The 24,535-nt window shown below is 44.6% G+C and overlaps 2 long non-coding RNA genes across 2 annotated transcripts; both read left to right on the forward strand.

Moving 5' to 3' along the window:
* The first annotated feature begins 1,111 nt into the window (after positions 1–1,111).
* On the forward strand, positions 1,112–3,199 carry LOC102005695. The gene is made up of 3 exons (XR_263391.1): positions 1,112–1,383; positions 2,948–3,004; positions 3,113–3,199. It is a non-coding gene; the product is annotated as an uncharacterized LOC102005695 (long non-coding RNA).
* Positions 3,200–4,031: 832 nt separating this feature from the next.
* On the forward strand, positions 4,032–23,717 carry LOC102005921. Its single transcript, XR_263392.2, has 3 exons — positions 4,032–4,193; positions 23,214–23,321; positions 23,452–23,717. It is a non-coding gene; the product is annotated as an uncharacterized LOC102005921 (long non-coding RNA).
* The last annotated feature ends 818 nt before the right edge of the window (positions 23,718–24,535 follow it).

The raw sequence follows: 24,535 nt of genomic DNA on the forward strand, positions 1-24,535 counted from the left end.
CTTTCTTTCTTTCTTTCTTTCTTTCTTTCTTTCTTTCTTTCTTTCTTTCTTTCTTTTGAAGTACTGGAGATTGAACTTAGAGCCTTCACACTGTATGCCAGCATTTTTTATTTTGAGACAAAGTCTCACTAAGTAGGTGACTAAGTTGCCACCCCTGGGCTCGAACTTGTGGTCCTCCTTTCTCGGACTCTCAGAATACCCATTGTGACTCTCTGGCTAGGTCTCTCTCCCTCTAAATTCCCCCTCTGCCCTTCCATGGAGGGTCTTCTGCTTTGACTTTTCTGGAGCAGGTACCCCTTCCTTGCTCCTTCTTCTTGGGGTAAAAGAGGATTCCTCTCTTGGCACTGTGGACAGCTTCAGAATGGAGCAACCTTTCCAGCTAAAAGAAATGAAATAAACAGAAGTACAAAAGTTTGTTTTTGTTTCTTTTGCTCCTTGGCTTTCCCTGGGTTGTGATTTTTAAACTTTTAATATGTGCATACGGGTGAAACATTATCCCTACTTAAATTATTTGTTTCCCTCTATGGCTGTTTTGCTAGAAAATGAACTATTCATGTAGTTTTTAGAGTCACCATGGGTTTAAATTTAAGCCTTAGGCCAGGTCTATACCAGCAAGGACCAAAGATAATTACGATTATGGTTTCAAGTTCTCTTTTCCTGTGATTATCAGGATATTTCACCCAAAAGCAATAGCAATTTTATTCGTTTTCTTTAATTTTCTTTCTTTTCTTTTTTTTTTTTTAGTCTGTGTTCTCTGGTCTGTGGGTTCTCCCTGGCCATGGACTCAGTGGATGTTGGGGTTCCTTGCTCCAGGGATTCAGCATCTCCAGGCAGCTGAGTCCATTCTGCTATTCTGTATAGGAGCTGGATAGTGGGGTACTCCTAACCTGTCTGGGCCAGGGTAAAAAGAATGGGGGATGGCCTGAAGACTGTTGAAAGGGGCAAGAAAGTACTGAAGGACCTCATGAAAGGGCCAGGCCAGACCCCTTTCCCTCTCCTCAACACTTAGAAGTTCTGCTGTGGCACCCCCTGGAGGGTTGGAGGCAGCTCCTTGGTGCAGGGCATCATTCTGCTGTTTCCATGGAAACAGATGTGGGCCAGGGGAGCAGAAAAGGGGAAGAATATGGCTGCTGCTGTGGGGATCTGCAGTGGGTTCACAGAGCCATCTGCAAATGTTTGAAAAACTCCCACTAAGGACCTCTAGAGATAAAACTGAGTGAACTTGCAGAGGGCAAGAGGAATGTGCTGAATTCCAGAGTCAAGGCAGTGGAGCTCCAGTCATTGGAGTTTGGGATTTAAAGTCAACGTGATACTCTTTCAGCCTCCTGGGTGCTGGTGACATGTGCATGTGCCAGGTTCATCGCCTTGCTCAAGTCCAGGACGGTAGTTGGAACAGCCATTCTTGTTTCCCTCCCCTCCCCTCCCCTCCCCTCCCCTTCCCTTCCCCTCTCTTCCCTTCCCATCCCTTCTTTCCCATTTCTCCCTCCCTCCTTTCTTTTTTTCTTTTTTCTTCTTTCTTTCTTTCTTTCTTTCTTTCTTTCTTTCTTTCTTTCTTTCTTTCTTTCTTTCTTTCTTTCTTTCTTTCTTTCTTTCTTTCTTTCTTTCTTTCTTTCTTTCTTCTTCCTTCCTTCCTTCCTTCCTTCCTTCCTTCCTTCCTTCCTTCCTTCCTTCCTTTCTTTCTTTCTCTCTTATTGACTGAACCCAGGGTATGCACACTGAACTATATCCCCAGTTTTTTTTTTTTTTTTTTTTACACAGAGCCTTACTAAATTGCTAAGTTGCCAAGGTTGGCCTTGAACTTTCTATCCTTTTGCCTCAGCCCTGCAGAATGTTGGGATTATAAACATGTCCCACCACGCCCAGTGTCTTTCTTTTCTTTCTGTTCTGCCTCTGCAGGCTTTGGTCCCCTCATCCCAAGAGTGACACCTTAACATAATTTTACTTCTCCTGAAGAGATGGCAGGAGCTTTGCTTTTGGCTGACTCAGGTGGATCCCATGGCCCAGCAAGAGACAGATGCTTCATCTGGCTAAGAAAACATAGAATACAGAGCTAGTCTCTCTCACAGTGATATTCTGATGAACTGGCAAAAGATGGAAATTTTTATATTGCTTAGTCTGTGCCAAGCACTTTACATGCTCTATCTCGCTCTTTTAACAACTCTGTGAGATAGGTCCATTTTTAAGGATCCATTGGACAGATGAGGAAACTGAGGCACAGGAGATGAATTATCTTGCCTAACCTCACACAGCTAGAGGAACAGGGGTGGAACTCAAGCAGTCTACTTCCAGAGCCTGTGCTCTTGGCTTTGTTGTGTCCTGACAGAGGTCTCTCTTATCCCCATGGATTTCCATGTGGACCCAGGACTGCTGGACCAGAATCTCTGCGGTCTTGAGCAAGTCACCTCCTCTCTGTGGGTCCCAATTTCATTGCTGTCAAACAGAGGCTTGGGTTACGCTAAGCTCTGGGATCTCCCAGGTACCAGTTTGGGATGTGCTCCTAAAATGAAATTTAGAACACTACGGGCCATTTATGCAGTACTTCCAGGCTGAAACACGCACTCAGGTGTCCCTGGTTGTCTGCGCTTCTCGGAACTTCCCCAGATGTCACCTTTCTTCATTGACCCTAGAATGTCAGCGAGCCAAGCAACACAGACACACTGAGGGTCAGGCTGCTCACTGTGGTTGATACGGGCAAGCCTTGCCCCTCCTCTGCTGTCCTGCAGTCTTTCTTTCCTCCAGCCCATGCCAGCCTCACCTCGGGTGAGGGGGTGAGGTGGGGCTGTCCGAAGGATACTAGAAGGGGTCCTTATCCAAAGTACTTGGAGAACCCTCTGAAGACAATAACCCTTCAGTGTGAACCTTTGCGTTCACTTCCTCCTGGCTGGTTTTATTACTGGCTACTTTTCTTAGAGCTGTTCTCCCCTCTCTTCTCTCTTGGACCCATCAGCTTGGCTGGCTCCCTGAGGGAGCTGAATTCCAAGACATCTTGAAAGCCCCTTGCAAGGTAGGGGTGCACTTTTATCTCTGGGGTGGAATGGAGATTTAGCTCTTCAGGGGTCTCTGTGCTGGTTTTTACTCTACTGATTTTTCAGCCTTTTCTGTCTTTTCCTAGGTCCCAGGAGGTGCATCCAGCTGGCGGCCCTTGATGACCAGCTCTAGCTGGATTTGGCCATTGGGAACCCCCCAAAGGAAACCAGAGGACGAGGAGGGCGTGCCATCTCAGGCTTCCTGCCTGCTTCAGGGCCGCGTACCTGATGGCCCCTGGGTCCTCTGCGGCAGCAGTCTTGTCAGGGCGTCCTTTCTCTGAGGATCCTGTGTTTGCTGGGCTCTGGGAACACTACTTCCTCCCTGACTCTCATTTCTTTCCCCAGACAAGCCCACACCTGAAGAATGCACTGTCTCTGCAGTTCCTCCAGGTGATTTCCTTTTCCTGCCAGCTCCTGCTGTACTTGCTAGTCTCTCTTGCCTAATAGGGTGCCTACTAATAGCCCTGGCTGCATGGTAAGAAAAGGGTGTTCCTAGCTCATAGCAGACACCAAGCCCTCAGCCTCTGAACAGTTTGATGCCTGAGAACCTGGCCTCACCGCTCAAGTCTTCCAATTCTTAATTTGATACTATTTCCACGGTCCTTATTGTTAAACACTCTTCATTGAATGGCTGACTTGGTTTTCCTGAAAAGAAATCTTTCTTAAATATTTTGCTTGCCAACCAGAAGTAAACCTGGCATATACTTCATGGATTTTTCCAATTGTCTCCAGCACCATTGGCAGTAACCCTCATCCAGTCTTCCATGAGAACCTATACATTTTCAAGTATATTAATGATATTGAGATACACAGGAAGGTGGTGCATGCCCTGTTGACCAACATGAGAATATAAAGTAAGTGATTAGCGAAAGACAAGTGGAATATGTATTTACATGTTATGATCTATGAGGGAGTAAAGTGAGTGGGACAAATGTATTTTTAATTTAAGTATATTTATTACTTGTGAAAGTGAAGACTAATTATGCTGTCTCCACCATGGCATTGTGAGAGAGGTCCTTAAGCAGGCTCATCCCTTTTGCAGGGCTGCAAGCAGTGCAGGCTGTGACTTGGCGGCTGGGTGCTGAGTTTTCCCGAAGGAGACTTGAAGGACAAAGGGGAGACAGATTTAGTTTCCCTTGTCACCTTCTCTGCAAATTGCCCATCCAGGTTGGTACATAATTGTGACTTCCTCCTGCAACTTTTCAGTCTTGTGTCTGAGGCCGTAATTCACCTCCTTCTCTGTGGACCTCGGAGGGGGCAACCCTCCCCAAGATGCACGCTAGGTGTGGCGAATCTGTCCTCTGAGGTTTTAAATCACTGGGACCATGCCGAGGCCGCTGGAGTCCTGGGCTGTTATGGGCGGCATGCTCTTGGAGTTGCCGTGAATTCTAATTACAGGCTGTAACTGGCATCCAAAGGCAGTTAAGAACTTTAGAGAGGGAGAGCAGTTATTCTTGGTGGCGGGCACAGGTGCCTGACTGATGAGCAGGTGCCACCCTGGCAGAACTCAGCGAGCAGGTGGTAGGGCAGGAGACTGGGTCCCTGGTGGAAACCACCCTCCAGTCACTACAGGCTTCTCCGGCTCAGTCCTCCAGAAGATGCTCTTCTTTTTCCCTTACTATCTTTAAGGACTTTGAGGATTTCCGTGCTCTGGTGAGTGGCTCCCTATCCTGGCTGCTCAGCAGACTATCCTGGAACTTTCAAAAACCCCAAGCCTATGTGCTACCCTAGATGAAATCAGAATTTCTAGGATGAGACCAGGGTGATTCCACTACACATTCATGGCTAGGGTCATCACTGTAGGTCATTCATTGTACATGAATGGTCTTGCCTTTCTGTCCTCAAGAATGGGCCTTCCCTGGGTATGGTGGCAGAAGGAGGGTACTTCTCAGAGGCCATCTCTGCAAGATGGCATTTGTTAGTAGTTGTCTGATTACAACTGGAAGTTTGATTCTCAACCTCAGAAATCTAGAGACTGTTTTTTTTTCTGAGCTTTGGAGAGTGGATCTGTCTTTTACATATGAACTCACATTAGTTAAGGTTGTGCGATTGATGTATAAACCCAGAGACCCAATGTGTTACTGAATGGCTAGAAAGAAAATGGTGTAAGAACTGAACTTCTTGCATCAGTACGAGCTGGTCTTCCTCAGCCAAGTCCTTTTCCTGCATTATCTACTCTACTCCCAGGCAGGGGATTCTGCCATTAGGTGAAATGGGCCAGCCTATTCTTACCCAATGAGAAATTCACTCAGGCAAGACCCAGGCAAAATGGTTGATGTTTTTTGCTTCTGACTTCCTATCATCCTGATAAACTAAAATATTTAGGAGGGGACTGATCATCTGATCTTCTCCACCTTTCTGGATCTTGGGAGGCATCACACCTTATGCATACTGCTGGGAACAAGAGTCAGGGAGAGCAGAAGGGGACCTGCAGTGTAGGAGGTGGGCTTGTCACTGGTGTTTCTGGGTATTTTCCTAGCCATTGCCTTTTGTCAGTGTGGGAACCCCAACTTGAACTTGCAGCTGAAAGCAGTAAAGAAGCCACAGGGTAGAGGGATCTATGGGAAGTCACAGCAAGTAGAGTCACAGACAAGCAGGACCTAGGAAGAAATAGAAGCTGGTAGGCAAAGAACCCCTGTGAACACTCACAGTGGGGGTCTCGGGAGGTCAGGGGTTATGCAGAGTGGCAGGTGTGGCACAGAACACATGGACTATGATGTGTGGGATCCCCTGTTCCTCTCCCCCTTTTCTCAAGCTCTATTTGCTAATGTAGCAGTGGTACTAGATCTTGGATGTCATTCTGGGGAGTTTGTTCAATGACAAATGCAATATAATCACAGCAGGATGAATGGGTGCATTGGGGATTTCAACCAAAGCTTCCCTTGCTATACAGGGACTCCTTCCTGAGGAATGTGCACTCCATTCTCAGGGATTTGGGGTGGGGGCTGTCAAAGTTTTAGAACTCCCTGTCTGGATTTGGTCATGTGTGACTTTTAAGTGCTGAAGGAAGTGACTGTGGCCAGGCACGTCCCTTTCTGTGAGATGCCCTCAGCCAGTAATTGGCTATCGAGCCATGCTGGCTAAACAAGAAATTCAACTAAGGCTGCTCATGTCCAATGAATGACCAAGACTAATGACTCTAGCCATGAGTGTGTAGTGGAATCACCCAGGTCTCACCCAAGAAATTCTGCTATGATCTGGGGTAGCACATAGGCTTGGGGTTTTTGAAAGTTCCAGGATAGTCTGCTGCACAACCAGGACAGGGAGCCACTCACTACAGGATGGAAATCCTCAATGTGAATAAAGACCCTGGGGAGAGAAGAAGAGCATCTTCTGAAGAACTGAGCTGAATTCTTCAAGAATTTCTTGTTTGCATTGTCTACACCAATGGCATTCAATAATAGATATGACTAATAGAACAAACGAACACTGCATTTTAAAAATACTGTCCTTTCTCTCGGGGCCTCAGCTCTTGGGCTGATTTGCAAATGCATGGTTGTAAGTGGTGCAGGATCTGAAGCAGGCAGCTCCTGTTGTTGTGCTCTCTGGTGGACAGCTGGCCAACTTGTTAATGAACCAATCCCAGGCTCTCCAGCAGACACTGTCTGGGATCTTTCACATGCAGTTTGCATTTTAGTTAAAATCAACAACATTAAAGGAAGAATTTAAATGGACTATGCTGTGTGTCTTCAGAATCAGGTACCACAGTGGATGTGGATTCTGGGCTCTGCAAAGAGATTAAAACTTTGGTTACCATGCACGGGGCAACCTGCCCCAGCTCTGTAGCCAGACCTCCTGATCCTACCACTCACTATCTGAGTAAACTCAGGCAAATTACTTACCCTCTGTATGCCTCCGTTTCCTCATCTGTGACTTGGGCTAGTGAGAGAACCTACCTACTGCTGCTTGTAAGGTTAGTGAGGGTTAAGATTTTTGGGATGCTTAGGAGCAGTTGCTGCCAAATATCAAAACTCTGTGAGGGGACTGAAAATGTCATGGACAATACAGAAGAGACACATGGAGTCCAGGAGGCCATGGTGACTCTGTATAGGGGGATGGGACTTTGCTCCCTTCCTCCCATCTTCATCTTTGAATAGACAAACCTCCAGCAAACAGATGCTTTGGAGAGCTAAGTCAGGCCTTGGCTTGGGACCAAGGAGATGCCTCAAAGACTTGCTTTCTGTGTTGTCATGGGCTTCTGTGAAGTGACATTTCAGGAAGCTGACCTGATAAATACATTCTTTAAAATCTGTTGTAGTTCCAAGGTGAGGACACTCTGATCCCTTACAGGGGACCCCACTAGAGATATTTCCAGTAGGCCTTGGCTGCAGAGAAAGCACACCTGTTGACTTTTCAATGACATGGAAAAGTCTTTCATAATGGATTTTGTTTCCCTCTTTGCTTTGGCCCCATGGGGAGATCAGAGCCAAGTTTTTGGTCTTGCTCTAGATACTGTAGATGTATGTGCCCACATAGTCCCCTGGTTACTGGGTCCAGGAGGAACATTCATGGATTGATACTTGCATGAATCAAGTTTCTTTGTCTCTTTACTTGATCCTTTTGTTTCTGCACAGCCTTTTGGGAAGGGGGTAAGGTAAGAAGGACGGAGAGAAGGAATAGCAAAAGGAAAACGGGAGAAAAGAAAAGAGGAAAAGAAGGAAGGAGAGGGGAGGAAGGGAAATATAGGGGTTAGGATGGAGTGTTAACCTGGAAGGAGGCCTGGTGGAACACACTTCTGGGTGTGTCTGAGTGGGTTATGGTGTGACCTTGAGGTCTATGTCTAATCTTTGCCGATTCCTCTGGCACTGTTCCCCTGTTCTGCTTTCTGGCTATTGTGAACTAAGCAAATTTATTCCACCACACCCTTTCATTATGGTATTTCTGCCTTGGAGCCAGCTAACCATGGACTGAATCCTCTTAAAATGTGAGCCGAATGAAATTCTTGTTATAAATTGTGGGTGTCAGGTAAGGTTCCTAGTAAAGGGAATGCTGACTTATAGTGAAAGAAGGAAGGGAGGGAAGAAGGAAAAAAGGAAGGAAAGAAGGAGGGGAGGGAGAGAAGGATGGAGGGAGATAGGGAGGAAGGAAAGAGAGAGGGAGGCAGACATAGCCTAGTATCCAGTCATGAGTAGAACATCCCTACCTAAGTATGGAAGCCAGGCAGGGAATCTTGTCATCAGGAAAACAGTCTGGAGTGATGTGAAGACCCTAGGAGCTGATTCCTTGCTGGTCATGCAGCTGGAAGACCTTGACAATGAATACCCCTGGGGGCTCTGGGAGGTGGCTCTTAGATCTGGAGAATCTAGCTGTTTATCATGGATTCTTCTATGTTTAAAGATACATCCTTCAGTCAAAACCAAATAACATAATCCCAAAAGCAAGCCAACTGCTTCATCTAGTATTCAACTAAAGAAAGCCTGGCCAGCCAAATATGGGGGAAAAACCAAATATGTGTACTCACCGAAGAAGGTTTGTGGGTCTCTAATGTGATGCTGTCCTAAGGACTTTTGAAAGTTCAACATGCTAGTGTCTGTTGACTTTGGATCCTAACTTTATACATGTTCTGACTCCATCAACTCCATCATCTATGTAGGCAGTGGGAAGTCAGTAGCAGGAGAGAAGTGAGAACGGAGGCTGACACAGTCCACAGGGCTTTATTTTCTACCCAAAGAGCAGCCCCTATAGCATCCTTGGGAGGAAAACACCAATTGGCAAAGTTGGCTCTGATTCTCATGAGGTTCCCAGTGAAAGAGGGTGTGTCATGCTCTGCTGTGAGCCAGCTTGGTCACTAGAGCACTGCACCAGTCAATTGTCACCACCGGAAGCAGAAGCTGAGGCTGGTGTGGGTTGTGTTGGGTGGGAGATGCGGATCTGCTCCAGGTGCATCTTACAGAAGACAAGTGGTGAACTTTGGAGTCAGTTCTATTCTTTTTTGGTGGGGGGGCATTATTTCAGTAACTGCTCTTTGATGATCTTCTGATCCACATGATTTGGTGTAGCAAGGCTGATAGTTGGCTGGCCATTACTGGAAGCCTGCTCTTTCTTCCCCATGCAAGTGGAATTGCCCCTACAGGTCCTGAGACTCAGCTCTGCAGCTGACGCACGGTGTGTGTGTGTGTGTGTGTGTGTGTGGGGGGGTGGCTTGGAAGCATCTAGATGAAGTTTGAATATCTGAAGATGGGTCCATCAGCCCTAATTTGCACTGCATCACATTTGCAAGTTGCAAAATGGAATTTGCAATTGCTTTTCGGCAATGTTCAAATTAGCACTTCTTAGCATATTAATGAACTACTTTTTTTTCATTATGTGACCAATTTTAATGTAAATAGCAGTCTCCAAGCAAAGATTAGGTCAGTGTTCCATGGGAATAAAGTTTGAAAGCTCCCTGTGCATGCTGAGGTTTTTGCTTTTGGACGTGTATGGCTTCAGTTAGGACTGTGGTGGCCAGCCTATGGCGCAGTGTGCAGCAGTGGGCTGTTTGTCAACATTGAAAGCTTTGAGAGGTTCACCATCACTGGTCGAGGGCAGCAGCTTGAATATATGGATTATTCAGGCTCCTTGGTCTGGTGGTGTCAGCTTTGGGATGAACTCTGTGGCTCCTGGATCAGGACATCGGACCCCTTGAGGATGCCCTTTTCTTGAAAAGGTTGGCGACCCAGCCACTGAGACTGGAGGATGGTGTCAGGTGTGTTGGTGTCTGTGTCTAAAAATGAGACCAAAGGCCAGGTGTGGTGGTGCACACCTGTAATCCTAACACTCTTCGGGTGCTGAAGCTGGAGGATTACAAGTTTGAGCCAAGCCTGACCAACTGAGCCACTCAGTGAGATCCTGTCTCAAACTAAAAGATAAGAACGGCTGAGGATATGCCTCGGTACAAAGACCCCGAGTTCAATCCGTGGTACTGAAAAAGAAAAAGGGAGATCAAAGTTTAGCTCACACGCAATAGATCACTTTCATATCTATGAAGGGAGCAATTTTCTTCCAGCTAGATCAGGGTCAGCAAGATCCACTGTCATGGGGTTCTGCATGGATTTCTCTTATAAGATTTTTCTGCATTGATGAAGTCCTGGTACCTGCTTTGGTGCATGTTGTAGGCCACGCATTTTCTGGAGCCATGTCAGGATATGCTGGAAGGATCCTTCCCTCCAAAGATCTTGCAGCTCCTGGCCATGAGCCGACCCAGGGATGGGACCCAATGCACGAAGAAGAGAGGAAATCAACAAATGGGGCTTTTAAACTTGGCTGGAGCTGTGCACTGCCTGCCCTTCTGCAGAGCCAGTGTTTGGAGAAATCAGAGGTTTCGGATGGGTTGAGAACTACTGGAGCCAGTTGAGAAACTGCAGACTGAGGGGTCTGCCGCATGTTCTCCAACTGGCGTGCCTGGCTGACCGGAGACAGTGGCCTGGGCTCTGTGGAAGGGGTGGTGAACTTCTGCATCAGAGTGACACAGGCATACCAGCCTTTCCAAGACAAGAATGGACCCCAAGTTTTTGCAAGTAGCAGTGCTTTTCTTGGTTCATTATTCAAAATGAGCTGATTATTCATCCCCAGCTTGAATTACCAGCTAAATAGTATTTTCCTGCTGAGTGTACATTTGTAATGCTATCCATCCTAGCCCGCGTGGTAGCTTTACATTCCAGGGGCTTCAGCTACCTATTCTTTACTATCTATAGATGGGTGCGTGGGTGTGCTGATTGCATTTTAAAAACAAGAGTTTGTGTATCTGATGGATCTGGAAATAATCAGTAACTAAGGTAGCAGAGGAGGAAAAAAAAAATCCAGCTCCTGATGAGTAATTTTAAAACTGTGAATACTTTGCAGCTTGATATATTTCTTCGCAGCTCTTCAGTCACAGTGAATCCCCAATATGCAACAGAACCACTGCTTTTTGGGGACCAGGGTACCGGAGGTGATTCGTCCACCTCCCACTGATACTGTCATTTCATAGGAACTCTTATGCTGTAGTTTTACATGTGCCCTCAAAACTCAGGTGTTTAAACTTGATAGTGAAATAATGAACAGGCAGGGCCTCCAAGAGGCGGTTAAGGTCCTCATAAAAAGGTGTCACACAATGTTCTGCTTCCTTGTCCTTCTGTCTTCCACTATGTGAAGATGCCATAGTGGTCCTCTCCTCCAGAGGTTGCAGCAAGAATGTGCCATCTTGGAAGCAGAGAACCCCCACTCATCCAACCTGCACTCACCTTGAGTGTGAACTTATCAGGCTCAAGAACTGTAATAAAAAGAATTTTATTTATGCATTACCCAGTCCCAAGTGTGCTAAAAGACATTATGTGTCTATCAGTCCACCAGTGAACAAGTATCATAGTCAAGATTTTTGGACAGAAGCTTGAATCAGATAAATTTATCAAGCCACAGATTACTTTGCCTCCTGTAACTGAAAACCTTGGGGTGGGGGTACAGTTTTAGGCATGGCTGGATCTAGGGGAAAAAGTGCTGTCAGCAGGGTTCAGCTTCAATACTGTCTGCCTCAACTCCATTTCCAGGCAGCCTGGCCTCTCTTTGTTGTGGCAAGATGGCTGTCTGTAGCCTCAGTCATTCATCTGTCCTCTGAGGGATTCAAGTAAAAAGATTCTCTCTTTACACAAAGACTTGTCGTGGAGTTGGGCTGTTCCTGATTTAGGTCCTCTCTACCCGTGAGCTAGCCAGTGGGATGTGATGTCCTCCTTGTCCTGGTCTGGGTCATTTGCCTATCCCTGGAGCTGGGGATGGGCTCAGCTCCACCAGAGACCACATGGATGGGGCTTGAGGGAGGAGTGATTCCTCAAGGAAAATCAGGATGCTATTTCCAGTAAAGGAGGAAAGCGGCTGGGCAGGCAAAAACAACAGATGTCCACTCCAACAGCTTTTTAGTTAACTATTCACAGAAGTCCAGGAGCAAGTTATATCCAGGGAACAGAAAAGGAGCCTGATTCTATGGATTTAACTATTTATATTTTCTCCATGAGAAGTAGGCCCCCAGCCTGCAGGTTTCCTGTACACAGAGTCTAGGAACATGTACCTCAGATTTGCAAGTTCCCAGCATCTGCTGGGCCCCTCAGAGAGGAACTCCAGAGGAACTCCTCCTGACTGAGGACAGAGGGGACAGGGCAGTTTGCTGTCCCTGGTGAGGGGTCAGGTCATGCATTTTTATGGCTCTGTCTGTTCCAGGGTTGCAAGCACCCAATGGCAGCTCCTGGAGTCAGATATTAGGTCAGTTGCGCAGTCCTCACAGATGGCCGCCTGTTTCCTAGCATCCTCTTACTGAAACACGCCTGCATCCCTCTGTCCTTACAACCTAGATGTGGGCTTCAGGGATGTTTTCTGGAGCACATGACTCATCGGCGGCTGTTCAGTCCCTCTTTTTTCTCCCCACTCTTACAGATTTAGCCATTTGGGTCCTGAAGTGCTAGAATAAGCCACACAGCCCACCTCTCCATTCAGGGTCCCAAGCGGCTTGGCTGGGAATCTTTGCCTCTCTGTCCCTTTCTCTCCCTCTTTCTTTGCCTTTTCTCTTCTTCCATCATTCCTTCTTCTAATCGCTCCCTCCTTCCTTCTGTCCTTGTGCCCCTCTCACTGCTGGGCCCTGGAAGGAGTGACTGGAGCCCTCTGAGTCCCTTCACTCAGGTCACTGTTCTGTTTCTCTGGGTGATCTCAGGTAGGGGTGCGGTCATAGAGAGGGGTTTGCTGGGGGAAGGAAGTCAGCAGCTACTTTCCTGCTGCTAAGCTTTTATGTCCCTCACCCTCTCGGGAAGACCTAGAAGCTGCAGGGGACAGGTTGTGGCTGTACCTTGATAGACTCCTTGGCTAGGTTAGGCCTGGCAATGACCTACATAGCTTGTCCTTTCCTGCAGGTGTTGAACCTCTCATCTCAGTCGCCCGGCTTCTCTCCTCTTCAGAGTTTGCCTTTCCCTCAGAGGGAGGCTGGGCAAAATCCCACGAGGACAATCATAGGCAGGGAGCCGTGGACACCTCCTTCCCACTTATTAGGGCAGAATCGCTCTGACGAAGCTGCAACAGCCCAGCCAGAGTCTCATTATTTTGGGCCTCATTGAAATGCACGGCAGAACCATCCCCGGTACTTTATGTACTAAACTTAACTACAGTAATGTATTCAAATCATTCTGAATTTATCTAGCCTGAGCATCCTCTTTTTTTCTCTTCCTCCTCCTCCTCCTCCACTTTTTTTTTTAAAGACAGCAAAAGTATATTTTGAAACAACAGTTTAGGGCCATTTCTTCTGTGTGGGAGGGACAGGTGACCCCTTTCTGTCTGTCTCCTCCTGCCCCCTCCTGTTTCCCAGGTGTGGCCACCCAGGCTTTACCTGATGGTACTGGTGTTTAGGGACCCAGGTTGCCCTTTCTGGCTCCATGTCCTACCTTCCTCACTCCTTCCCCACATCCCTGCCACTGCTGGGAGGGCAGCTCTGGACCAGGGGTGATGTGGGGCTCAGAGATCACCTCGCCACTTTTTTTTTTTTTTTGGTTTTTCTCCGGTACCGGGAACCGAACTCACGACCTTGCGCTTGCCAGGCAGGCGCTTTTGCTGCTGAGCTAAATCCCCAGCCCCTCACCTTGCCACTTGATGAATCAGAAATGTGGCAATACCTGCGGAGCTAGAAGACTGTTCATTAGAAGGAAGGTCTCACAGCCCAGAGAAAGAACTTTACAAGGGAAATAGGGAGCCAACTATCATTCCACTTTGGATATCAACCTTCTGGGTAGCTGTGAGACCCACCTAGGTGGTTGATCTCTCTTCAGGGCTTCCGTTCAGATGCCCAGATTCATGGGTGAGCTGCTTTAGAGGCTTTTAGCCTGGGGTTCTGGTGTGAGCTTTAGGGTTGGCCCATAAACCTCTTAAAATTGCACACAAGATTTTCTCCTCCTAGGGTTCAAAGGGTTCTCACCTATTGGGCTAAGATCATTTATGAGGTTCAGGGCCCCATGTACCTTCAGGTGCTTTTGTCTAATGTCCTAGCTTTACAGATGGTGCCACTGAGGCTTAATGAGGGATTAGCAGGTGCTACACACAATTGTGGTGGTTGCTACTGGACAATGACCCTTGCTGGGAGCCAAGTAGAAGAAAACTGGGAAGACTCGGGTAAATGCTGTTGAATTCTTTTGAAAGGGGACCTTCCAGAGGGGCACTGGGAAGCCCAGTGGAAAGCAGAGAACTGAACCATGTACAAATCAAGCTTTTGGCAAAAACAAGCACTACTGTGTGATTCTGGCTAATGACTGTTGTATGGATTTTAACCTGCTTTTTAGTCACGAAATAACAGCTCTGGCCTACCAGAGGGCTAGAATATAGTTGAAGATACACTGAAACTCCTGGGTTATTTTCTCTCTGACTGTAGATGAAGTTCTTTACTGCCTAGAAATAACCCCATTTCTGTGGCAATGGGTATCTTTGCATGCTCTTTAACAGCTTTGCTTTTCTTCAGGGTCCCAGTTTTTGTGGGTGCAGTGAGAAAGTAGGCAACCTTGAGCTGACAGAGAAGAGGGTACCTTGGTCTTCCCCTCCCAGGTGGAACTGTCTTGTCTCCCATGAGCTTGGTGCTGTGACATTTGCCTCAGATAGGTAACTATAGATCGGATGCTCTGTCCTGGGTGATTGTCTTGTCCCATGGCCTCTTCTGATATAAAATAGCTGAGCCACCATCCATCTTGCCTGGGTTCCTCCTGATTGGACTTTTTAAGTGGGCTTACTTTAAAAATACCTGTGGAATTTGTGCATCTCCAGGACCAGTTTGGTTCCCTCAAACATCCCCGTTTGCCTAGAAAACATGCTTATTCTAAACATCTGCAGCCAGCCAGGAAGGTCTTTTTGAGGCATCTTTGCTTATCATTTTCCCTGAATGCTCCAGTTACATTGATTCCTTTACAAGCCGGTCATGGAGGGAATATTAATACAAAGTAATTTTCAAAATTTAGTTAAAAGACATAGCTATTCTGTCTTTCAAAAATCAAAAACAAGCTTGCTGTCCAGTAATGCAAGCATCGTCCTGTACAATTGAGGGAGAAGCTCTGAGTGCTCACCATTAAATAAAATTTTATAATGAAAATTTTGTCTTATGAAGGTGAAACTTTGAGAACATATTACAATTCTCATTTTTCTATGCATAGCAATCAAATGACCTTCCTATACTGCCACATAAAGTATAGATTTAAAGTTAAATGATCCAGTCAGTCATTTAACATTTTCTTAAAGAGTAATTTCTTCTGTAACTATACATGTTTACATATGGTTTTCTTTTTGGTATTTACATTTTAAGAATTGAAGAAAAACTGACATTCTTTTTTGGAACTGTTTTTTAATAGCCTTTGTTTATTTTTAATATGTGGCGTTCCAGGCCCTTGCTCTAATGATTTTTTTCACACTGCATTGATAATTAAATTCATTCATTTTCCCAGCTGCACAATTCCTTTAAATAAAAAGTTATGGGTAATAACACCTCTTACGCTCAAAGTACAGAGGAGAAAAGGGCATATTGGAGCTCTCCGTGGAGGGGAATCACACAGATTGTGTGGGTCATGGGTTAAGGCAAAAAATCTGTGTACACGTCTTCAGGTATTCAGCTCTTCTTAATTCATAGATTATGACCTGTGGGTTGTGATATTCTGATGCTGGAAAGCATGCATTTTTTTAATGTTCATAAAGATAGAATTTATCTCCTCCTATCTTTCTCAAATTTTAGTTCATAATTTGTGGTAGTACGTGTCATCAAAATCACTGAAAGGGTTGGCTTCTCTTAAGTGACTGGAGACTATTTGTGTGCTGTTACCAACCAGCATATATATAAGGAGGGCAGTAAAAGTGAGCTGAGATATTTAGTGACATAAAAAGAACCACGTAGATTTGTGAAAATGTAAAACCGTGATCATGGAAGAGGTTCCTGAAGTAATGAGAGAAATGTTTCGTCCCTGGGCTAGTGATTCACTTGTAGCTTCTGTAATTTCATGGATGCTATAAGGATTTGGTTTTTACACATTTTAATTTAGTCCGGAGATGTTCCTATTTTAATTATCCATACACAAGGGCACAGTATCTTTCTATGGTTATTGCTATATGTTACATTTATATATAGCAATAGCAATTTGAAAAAAAACCCGACAAAATGCTTTCACCTAGATGACCAAAGGGTTATACTCATTTGTTTTAATGACACTATACGGACCTTTGCATTCTTAAGCAGGATTTACACATACAGGAGGTGCGGCACACTCACAGATGTGCACACACATGGATACTAATGGGAAAATAAAAGGAATTTGTTCTGTGTCCTCCTTTGGTGAAGGATTTGTGGGTGCTTTGTCGGCAGCCCCTGCAAGGGATGTCTGGAGACCCCACTTTCATCCCTGAAATCAGAGGGCACTGAATCAGGGGACTCCAGAGGAAATGGATTCCCACTGAGCCTCAGTGATCACATTTTAACGTTTAAAAATCCACTTGGAGAAGTGTTCTGGGCTCAGTCTGTAGATGTTAGTGAGGAAACAGAGAGGTCACCTAAGAGATGACATGTGATATGTAATGTATAAGTGCATATACTTAAGCATATGACATATTTCTATCTCTTTGATAAGTACTTAAAAACACAAAGGAATAATGTACATTTAATATTTATTTATATGTACTTTCATTTATACCTATTTAATATCTTTATGTAAATATAAACAAATGTATAATATATAAAAAGAACAACGTAGGTGTACAAAAATAAACATACACAATATATGTATATATATTTACTATCTCTGCATAAATGTAGGCAAATATATAACCTATAGAAAGAACAATGTGACTAAAATATGTAAGCTTAAATGTGTTTCTAGTTCTATCATATACATATGCTTATATATCTATATGTGTTTAATATCTGTGTATAAAAATAATATAATTTATAGAAGAGCAATATATTCTAAAATGCATACACTTCAATATATTTATATTTTTATTTAATATCTATGTATAAATATAAACATGTAATCCATAGAAAGACCTATATATATTTAAATGCATATGTTCAAGTATACTTAAATGTCTATTTAGTATCTATGTATAAATATCTATTTAGTATCTATGTATAAATATCTATTTAGTATGTATAAATATCTATTTAGTATCTATGTATAAATATCTATTTAGTATCTATGTATAAATAGAAATAGATAACAGAAAAAGAATAGTAAACTTAAATACATGTATTTTATACATTTATATTTATGTCTCTTTATTATCTATGTATAAACATAAATAAATATGTGATATATAAAATATATATGAAATATATAAATATGTAATATAAAAAAGAAAAATACACGCTAAAATACATATAGTCAATATATTTTGATCAAATAGATTTGTGTCTATTTATGAATATGAATAAACAAATACGTGTAAAGGACAATCTGATGAAAGCAAATGTTGACGGAAGCTGGAATTTAAATTGCCCAGCTCGCACTGAGTGGTGCTACGGAAAAGGTGCTTTCCAGACCACCAGGGCATAATCCTTCCTCCTGCCACGGAGAAACAGCGAGCGGACATCAGCCGCATTCAAGTGACTCTCCACCAGTCCTTGTGCCCTGAGAGGCTGTGGGGTGTCACTCAGAGAGGCAGATGCAGCTCCTAGGCGACCCTCCAGGAATGCTCTGGAGATTCTGCCCGGAAGCACGAGCCAGGAAAGCCTTTGCACTCTTACCGAATGACCCGGTACAGACGCATCCCGTACCCCATTCAGAGTGCCACCAGCCTTGCCCTGCTGGGGACAGCGTGGACCACTTCCTCTGCTTTGTAGTCCTGCCTACTTAACGGAGTGCACCTGCCTCGAGGTACAGGAAAGGAGCAAAAGTGCTTGTATGAGCTTCTAGAAAGGGTATGTGACCAGAATTGCAAAATGAGTGTCTGAGGGGGGCCTAATCTGCCCATTTAAGTAATATACGTATTTAAATATATGTACTATTCTCTTTACGCGTGTTTTGGTTGGTTCTCAGTTTACTTAAAAGAAATATGAATTTGTTGCCACTGTTTAATACTTGGAGATTTCGCTTAATTAAAAGATCCAAGGTCTCTGACTTTATTTGGACAACTGGAGGTGCTGGGAACACTGGGTTCTGGAACCTTCAGAATGATTGGTCTCTGTAGATGGTGCAGATGCCTTCTGGCCTCTTCCACCCCCAGTCCTGTGTCTCACCCTTGCAAACCTTCCTTACGGGCTTTCTGCCTGGGCCTGGTAGACACCTAACTTTACGAACACCCGCTGCTGCTGCTGGTTGCCACAATACTGTCTGGGAACCTTGCTCCCTGTTTCCTGGGCTGGGCTGGCCATTGCCTGGGATAGCTGTGCAACCCCTCACTGTGTGGCCAGCTGGGTTTGTACAAGTGACAAGTGGGCTACAGAATGTCAGCCACGTTGCTCAGAGGAAGGACGTTCATGTTACCCAGGAGGCCTTGTTCTTTCAGCATGGATGCAATCACGCTCCTGAGAACACAATCCTCCTAGCCTTCTGGACAGACCACCAGGTGCAGAAAACCGGATCCTCTGAGGCTGAAGTGTAAAGGACTTATGTGCAGCTTTTTTGCAATCTGAGGCAGCTGGGACAGAACGTTAGAGCCACACATCTGCCTCAGCCAGGAGTGCGTTCCTACGGCATTCAAAGATGCCATAGCCTCTGAAATTGGGACTCACAATACTGTTGTTTCCAATGATTTATTCTTTCTTTTCTTTCTCTCCTAGCAGTGGTAAGACATGTCTATCTTGTGTGTGTGTGTGTGTGTGTGTGTGTGTGTGTGTGTGTGTGTGTGTGTTTTATTGCAGGGAACAGCAGGATGGAGCGCTATGCCAAGAGTGGCCCCTGCAGAGCTCTCTGTTAATGATGCTCATGGCTTGCACAAAGGAAGAAGTTTCAGGTGTGTGGATGGTTTGGTGCAAGGCCATCTCCACTGCTGGTGTGTGGCTCACAGGTTCCGTTTATGGTTACTCTCCCCTATGGGACTGGGTGTTCCTTGAAGACATGGTCTCTGTAATTTTTATCTTTACATTTCTGCTACATGGCCCCTAACTGGTGCTGACTAACTGCCTGGATGGAGGGATTCCAGGTGGTGTCTTCTCCATGCGTCTGAGGTGGGGGGCAAGTTGGTAAACTAGTGTGGCTGTTGCAAGGCAGCACATGTGTCAGGTGGTCTGAGAAGCAGCCTGGGCTGGAAGGGAAGATGTACCAAGAAAGCCTTTTGGGCCAGCTCCTCGCCCTGACCTTGCCACTTCTCAGCCATGTCCTTGTCTAAGTGAAGGAGGGGCTAGGGAAGATTTCTAAGGTACTCTGATGAGAGCCCTAGTACATCTGTTCATTTGCTCTTTCTCTCCCTGCTGCCTATGTTTTCTGCCCAACACAGCCTTCAGATTTGATCGTGATACACAGATTTATTCTTTATGTATTTTGGGGAATACAGCTTTCTCACAAGGCTCTGAGACATCATGTAGATATGAGCTGGAGGGACTGTCACACCCCAGCTCGTGGAGAACAGGTGCAGCAAACCCAATGAGAATGCACAAACCTCAGTCCTGGCATGGGTAGTGATGGTACCCAGGCCTGGCTCCTTGGCAAAGGGGGACAATGTTCTTCTCCATCTTGGACCTCCCGGCACCATGATAGAAGTCCACAGCTGGCCAGTGTTTGCCAGCATGGTAGTTGCTTGGAAGGGCATGTGATTCAAACTAGGCTAGTTATAGGGGATCTATATTAATTATGTCCAAAGGGAAATAGATGCTGAGAATTTGGGACCAAGTGAGGACAGAGGCTGTCTCATATCAATAGCCCTCAGTAGTGTTCTTACTGAAGTCTCAGTAGAAGAAGTAGAGGAAGAAGATGTGGAGTGCATAGGTTTTGAAGGAATGCACAGGCCCTGTGGTTTAAGATCTTGAGGTGGAGGAATAATAGATTCTTTAATATGTCTACAATGCCAGGCTCCTGGGAACAAAGATCTGGGAAAAGGAAATGACCACAATGTGCAGGATGAGTGAAATGATTCTTAGCTGAAGGCCTTAAAAGAAGGAAATCCTTTTTTTTTTTTCATTGTTGAAACTAAAAGGCTTCTTATAAAGGCCCCACTACAGAAGGCAGAGAATCTTACCTCTGTCAAGGATTGTAAATGCAATAGACTGCTCAGCCAGGTAGGGCGCATTCATGGGTGAGAACTGCAGGCTGTGTGGGCCTTGACTGAGTACTCTCCTTATCTTGGACTGGCTTCGCCCCACTAGGCCTGTGGGAGGAAGATAGGAAGAGCTAGTCCCAGGTTACACTACACATATCACTGGAACCTCATGTGTACGTGGCTTTGCAGGCACACCCTCTGCTACCGCTTTCTCTAGTACGCTTTCTTTTGAACTGTCCCAGTCCCCCCACCATGCTAAATCTATGAGTTAATCTCCAGTCAGTGTCACCCTCACCAAGTGGGTTTTCTTGCCTTGTGTCTCTAGGAGTCTTAAGTGTATTTACCCCCCCCCCACACACACCCACACACACACATCAACCAGACTGTAGCATGTTTAAGGGTGTGGGTATATGTCATTCTTTCACTATAACACCCAGGCCAGAGCAGTCTAGTGAGGGCTCGAGGGCTCCTATACCTCTCTTTGTTGGTGGCTCCGGCAGCTTTGCGGGCCTGGGATTCTCCCTGCAAAGGCCATCTCCACACAAACTAGGGACTTGGTTTAAACACATTACCCCAAATCTGAAGCGAATACTGGACCCAAAAAGTCTAGAGGCGGTTGGAGCCCCAGACTTTCCAAGTTTGGCTATAGAATTACATGATTTACAGAAATGCAAGAATGTTTAGCTTTTGCTGCTCAGAGCTCCCGATACCCAGTTATTTGTTTTTTTTACACATGTTCTTTATTAGAAGATGAAACATGGCAATTAGGAGATGACCTGGATTGTTCTGCATTTAGGAGTTTTCACATACCCACTTGGTAATTTCGTGTCTGTACAGCTTGAGTACAGCATCCTCAAAGAGCCTTGTTTGGATTTGTCTGGATAATATCTTCCAGTTCAGTGTAACTGCTAGAACAGTAAGAAAATCCTTGGCAAAAATCAGATCTATTAGCCTTGCTGTTCACACCTGCAGTTTCTCTCCACCCAGGTGTAGGGTTAACGCAAGCACCTCAGGTATTTGCAGGGTTTCTTTAGGAAAAATAAGAAAAACCCAAGATGCCTAATCAGAAATTACCTTACTGGTAGTAAGACCCAAATGCGCGAGAACATGTAAAAATAGATTTCTTTGAAATGCCAGGGAAGAGATTTGGAAGCATTTTGGCAGATTGCAATGCACGGACAAACCTGCGCCAGGTTCTTCTTACGTTAATAAATATTCATTTTGCTTTTTGGGGGAGAGTCCAAGTTCTAGGCAGAGAGTTCTTGTCGGAGAAGTAAGATCTATTTCTATAGCAAGAATTTTGGATTCTTCAGTACCAGGTATTCTTTTCTAAAAATGTAACTCTTTCCTAACAATTCATACCTCCAGCGGGATAGCTGCTTCAAGAGACAGGTTCAGCTGCAGGCGTTCCTGCTCTGTGCAGCTAAGCAAAGCCAGGTATAAAAATGGTGCTCTTTCCCCTCCTCAGCCACCTCTATTTTTGACACGCAGAAAAAGCTTCATTCAATATTGATTGTGCTTTGATACATTAAAATCAAGAGCAAGTCAGGAATCTTATATAAAATGTATATAGATGTCAGTTTTCCCCCTGGTTTTACCATTTTTTGACCAGAAGAGTCAATATTTTAAAGGGATTTCATTTCCCTTTAAAGCCTGCAGGCAGTCTAATTCTCACAGAAATGCATGGCCAGTTGGTACTGAAATGGTTCCTCCCAAGATGTCTGTGGCGAGGATGTTATTATTATTTTTAAAACCTATTTTCCACTCCTGTTCAATTTAGCAAATGTGGGGCTCGAAAAACCTCAAAATAATTTTCCTTTCATGTGGCAGAGAGTAACACTGTTTGTAGTACGTAAAAAAAAAAAAAGTGCATCACCATTCTAACACGTATTTTAAACTGAACCAGCAGCTATATTCCAAATAATATATTTCGCTTAAATGTATTTGAAAGACAAAAAGGAAAGGGAGACGGAGGAGAGAGAGTGAGCAAGAGGAGAGATGGAGAGAAGAGAGACGCAGAGAGAAAGAGGAGAGAGAGAGACCTTAGCTGCAGTTGTATCCAGAGTTGGGGCACAAATTGTTCTTTCATTCCTTTGCATGATTTCGATAAAATTAGGTCAAAGAAATGTTCATTTGAAAACAGTGCTTTGTCATATTATCTACAACACATGTCTAGCAAATTTATGAATCCAGCATTCATCTGCGTGAAGTTCCAAATCCTAATGAATGGTTTAGACAGCATTGTCATCAATTTTCCGCAGGTGCAGCTGAGGCAATCAGTCAATTCAATCAAAAGCCTCCGTCAACTTGCGTGGCGCTGTCATTTTTTACATTCGCATTGCTGAAATTAACAAAAACGATCGCTCCTTGAATGCCTTTACCGCCTCTCGCCTTTGGGTGGCGCTTTTGAGCAACGCTTTGCCGCCAGCCGCGCCGCAGATCTCGCAGCATTTTTTTTTTTTTAAACTTTATACTAACATAATATTTCTTTTGTGATATTACGGAGATAAAATTGCACTGTGTGTTTTAACACACATTACAACAACCTCTTAAGGCAAAAAAGTAAGTTCATGCAAATGAGTTATAGAAAGTGAAAAGGTTTATTCGGTGCCCTGCACCGTAGTAAGACCCTGCTGAGAGACTGGTAGGATTTTGGCAGGTGTCAGATTCTCAACTTCCTTGCCTTGCCCCAGTCAGCCTCTGCGGTAGATTGCAGTTCGGGTTCTCATCTTTGGAGCTACTGCTTTAAGATTTGAGAACCAGGCCGTCTGGTTCCTTCACCCCTGGGTTTACCTTTCATTAGCTTCCGATGGGCTTCGGAAATCATCTTCGGCTGGGCTTTATTGGTATTGAGAGAGTCACCTTTATTACAATCCGGGTGATGAGAATTATATTCCTACCACCGCAACTACCGAGTGATTTCTCTTCAAAGAGTTAACAACTGCTTCAAACCCTGCCACTTACCTAAAAAGACTCGGGAAAGTCATAAGAAGGAAAAGCTTTATCTCATTGAAAAATAATCTCATTTCCCAAACTCTATAGTTTAAGGATTTCGACATTACCAGCCATGTAAAGAGAAAACTGCACAAGATACTCTGCCTATGCCAAAGACGAACGTGCCTGCTTTTCCTCGCCTAAGAACTCTACCAGGTGCTTCTAAATCTTTAAAATATATGGACAGACGGAAAGCACTTAGCATCGGTTCCTCCATGATGAATAGAGTTAACCTTTGTAGTTTGCCAAAAGTCAGTAAGTTTTTCTTTCCCATTTGTTTCAGTAGAATCGGGAGCAGAAATGCAGGGAGGACCAGATCAAGCTACAGTGTCGTGGCCTTTTTGCTTAACGACTGCAGTCCGACTGTTCCCAGCAGCCGCCAGAAGAAACATGCTAATATTAACTTATTGAAATGATTGAGCTACTTGCAGTGACAGAAACACTTGAATTTATTAAACTGGCTTTAAAAATATTTAGGTGCCTTTCATCTGCAGATAGCACAAATAGTCTATTACCCCAACATTTTCTGAGGCTACATTTAAAAAAAAAATGCAGGGGATTTCTGGAAGAATGCAAATTCCAGGGAATATAATAAAAATGTACTTTTTAATAACTAGTTGTGTCACTTTGCAAATAGCTTTGATGTAGCACTTCTGCCTGCATAAAGTTGAAGCTACATCTGTGTCATCCGTACCTGCGTTTATGATACCTTCCCTGAGAGAGCAATTAGGGGCTGGTGAGGGCTGGAGTTCTAGCTAATATTTGAAACTACATGTGCGTCTGCAGCTAAAGGGGGAAAAAGGGCTGTGATCATCTGTGAATAGAGAAGAGAATTCTAACAGCTCCCACCTTTTAGACACTTGATAAAAAATGCAGTTGGGGGTGCCTGCAGGGTCTCAAGGGGGTGGCTTTTCCGCTGAGAGATGAAGACTGCCGCATAGCAGCCAGCGGGCTTGCTGTAGGAAGCCTACGATCGAGTTCTCTTCGGTGGAGTTTGAAGCTAAATGGTCCTGTCTGTTTCTTTTCTTGTTTGTGTCACTTGTTAAAGATCCTTTGAAATGCACCATTACAGTTTCCTTTTAGTTTATTACAACCGAACTAAACTAGTCATCTTGCACCTCAGCTACCCCTAATTTCCTATGAAGTCCTATGGAATAGATCTTTTCTTTTCTTATTACCCGGATACAAAAACATTTGACTTGCTATCACTCTTAAGGCAGGTCTTATAGTAAAAGGTGAAAGTAAACCAAGTGTCCACAAATCAAACAAATAGATGCACGCACAAGAATCAGCATTACCTACAGTTAAAAATGTATGTAGCCTTAAAAGGGATGCTTTATGTTATATGTGTGCTTTTTACTGTGATGTTT

The sequence above is a fragment of the Chinchilla lanigera genome, unplaced genomic scaffold (assembly GCF_000276665.1).
Source record: "Chinchilla lanigera isolate Chin_1 unplaced genomic scaffold, ChiLan1.0 scaffold00067, whole genome shotgun sequence".
Lineage (NCBI taxonomy): Eukaryota > Metazoa > Chordata > Mammalia > Rodentia > Chinchillidae > Chinchilla > Chinchilla lanigera.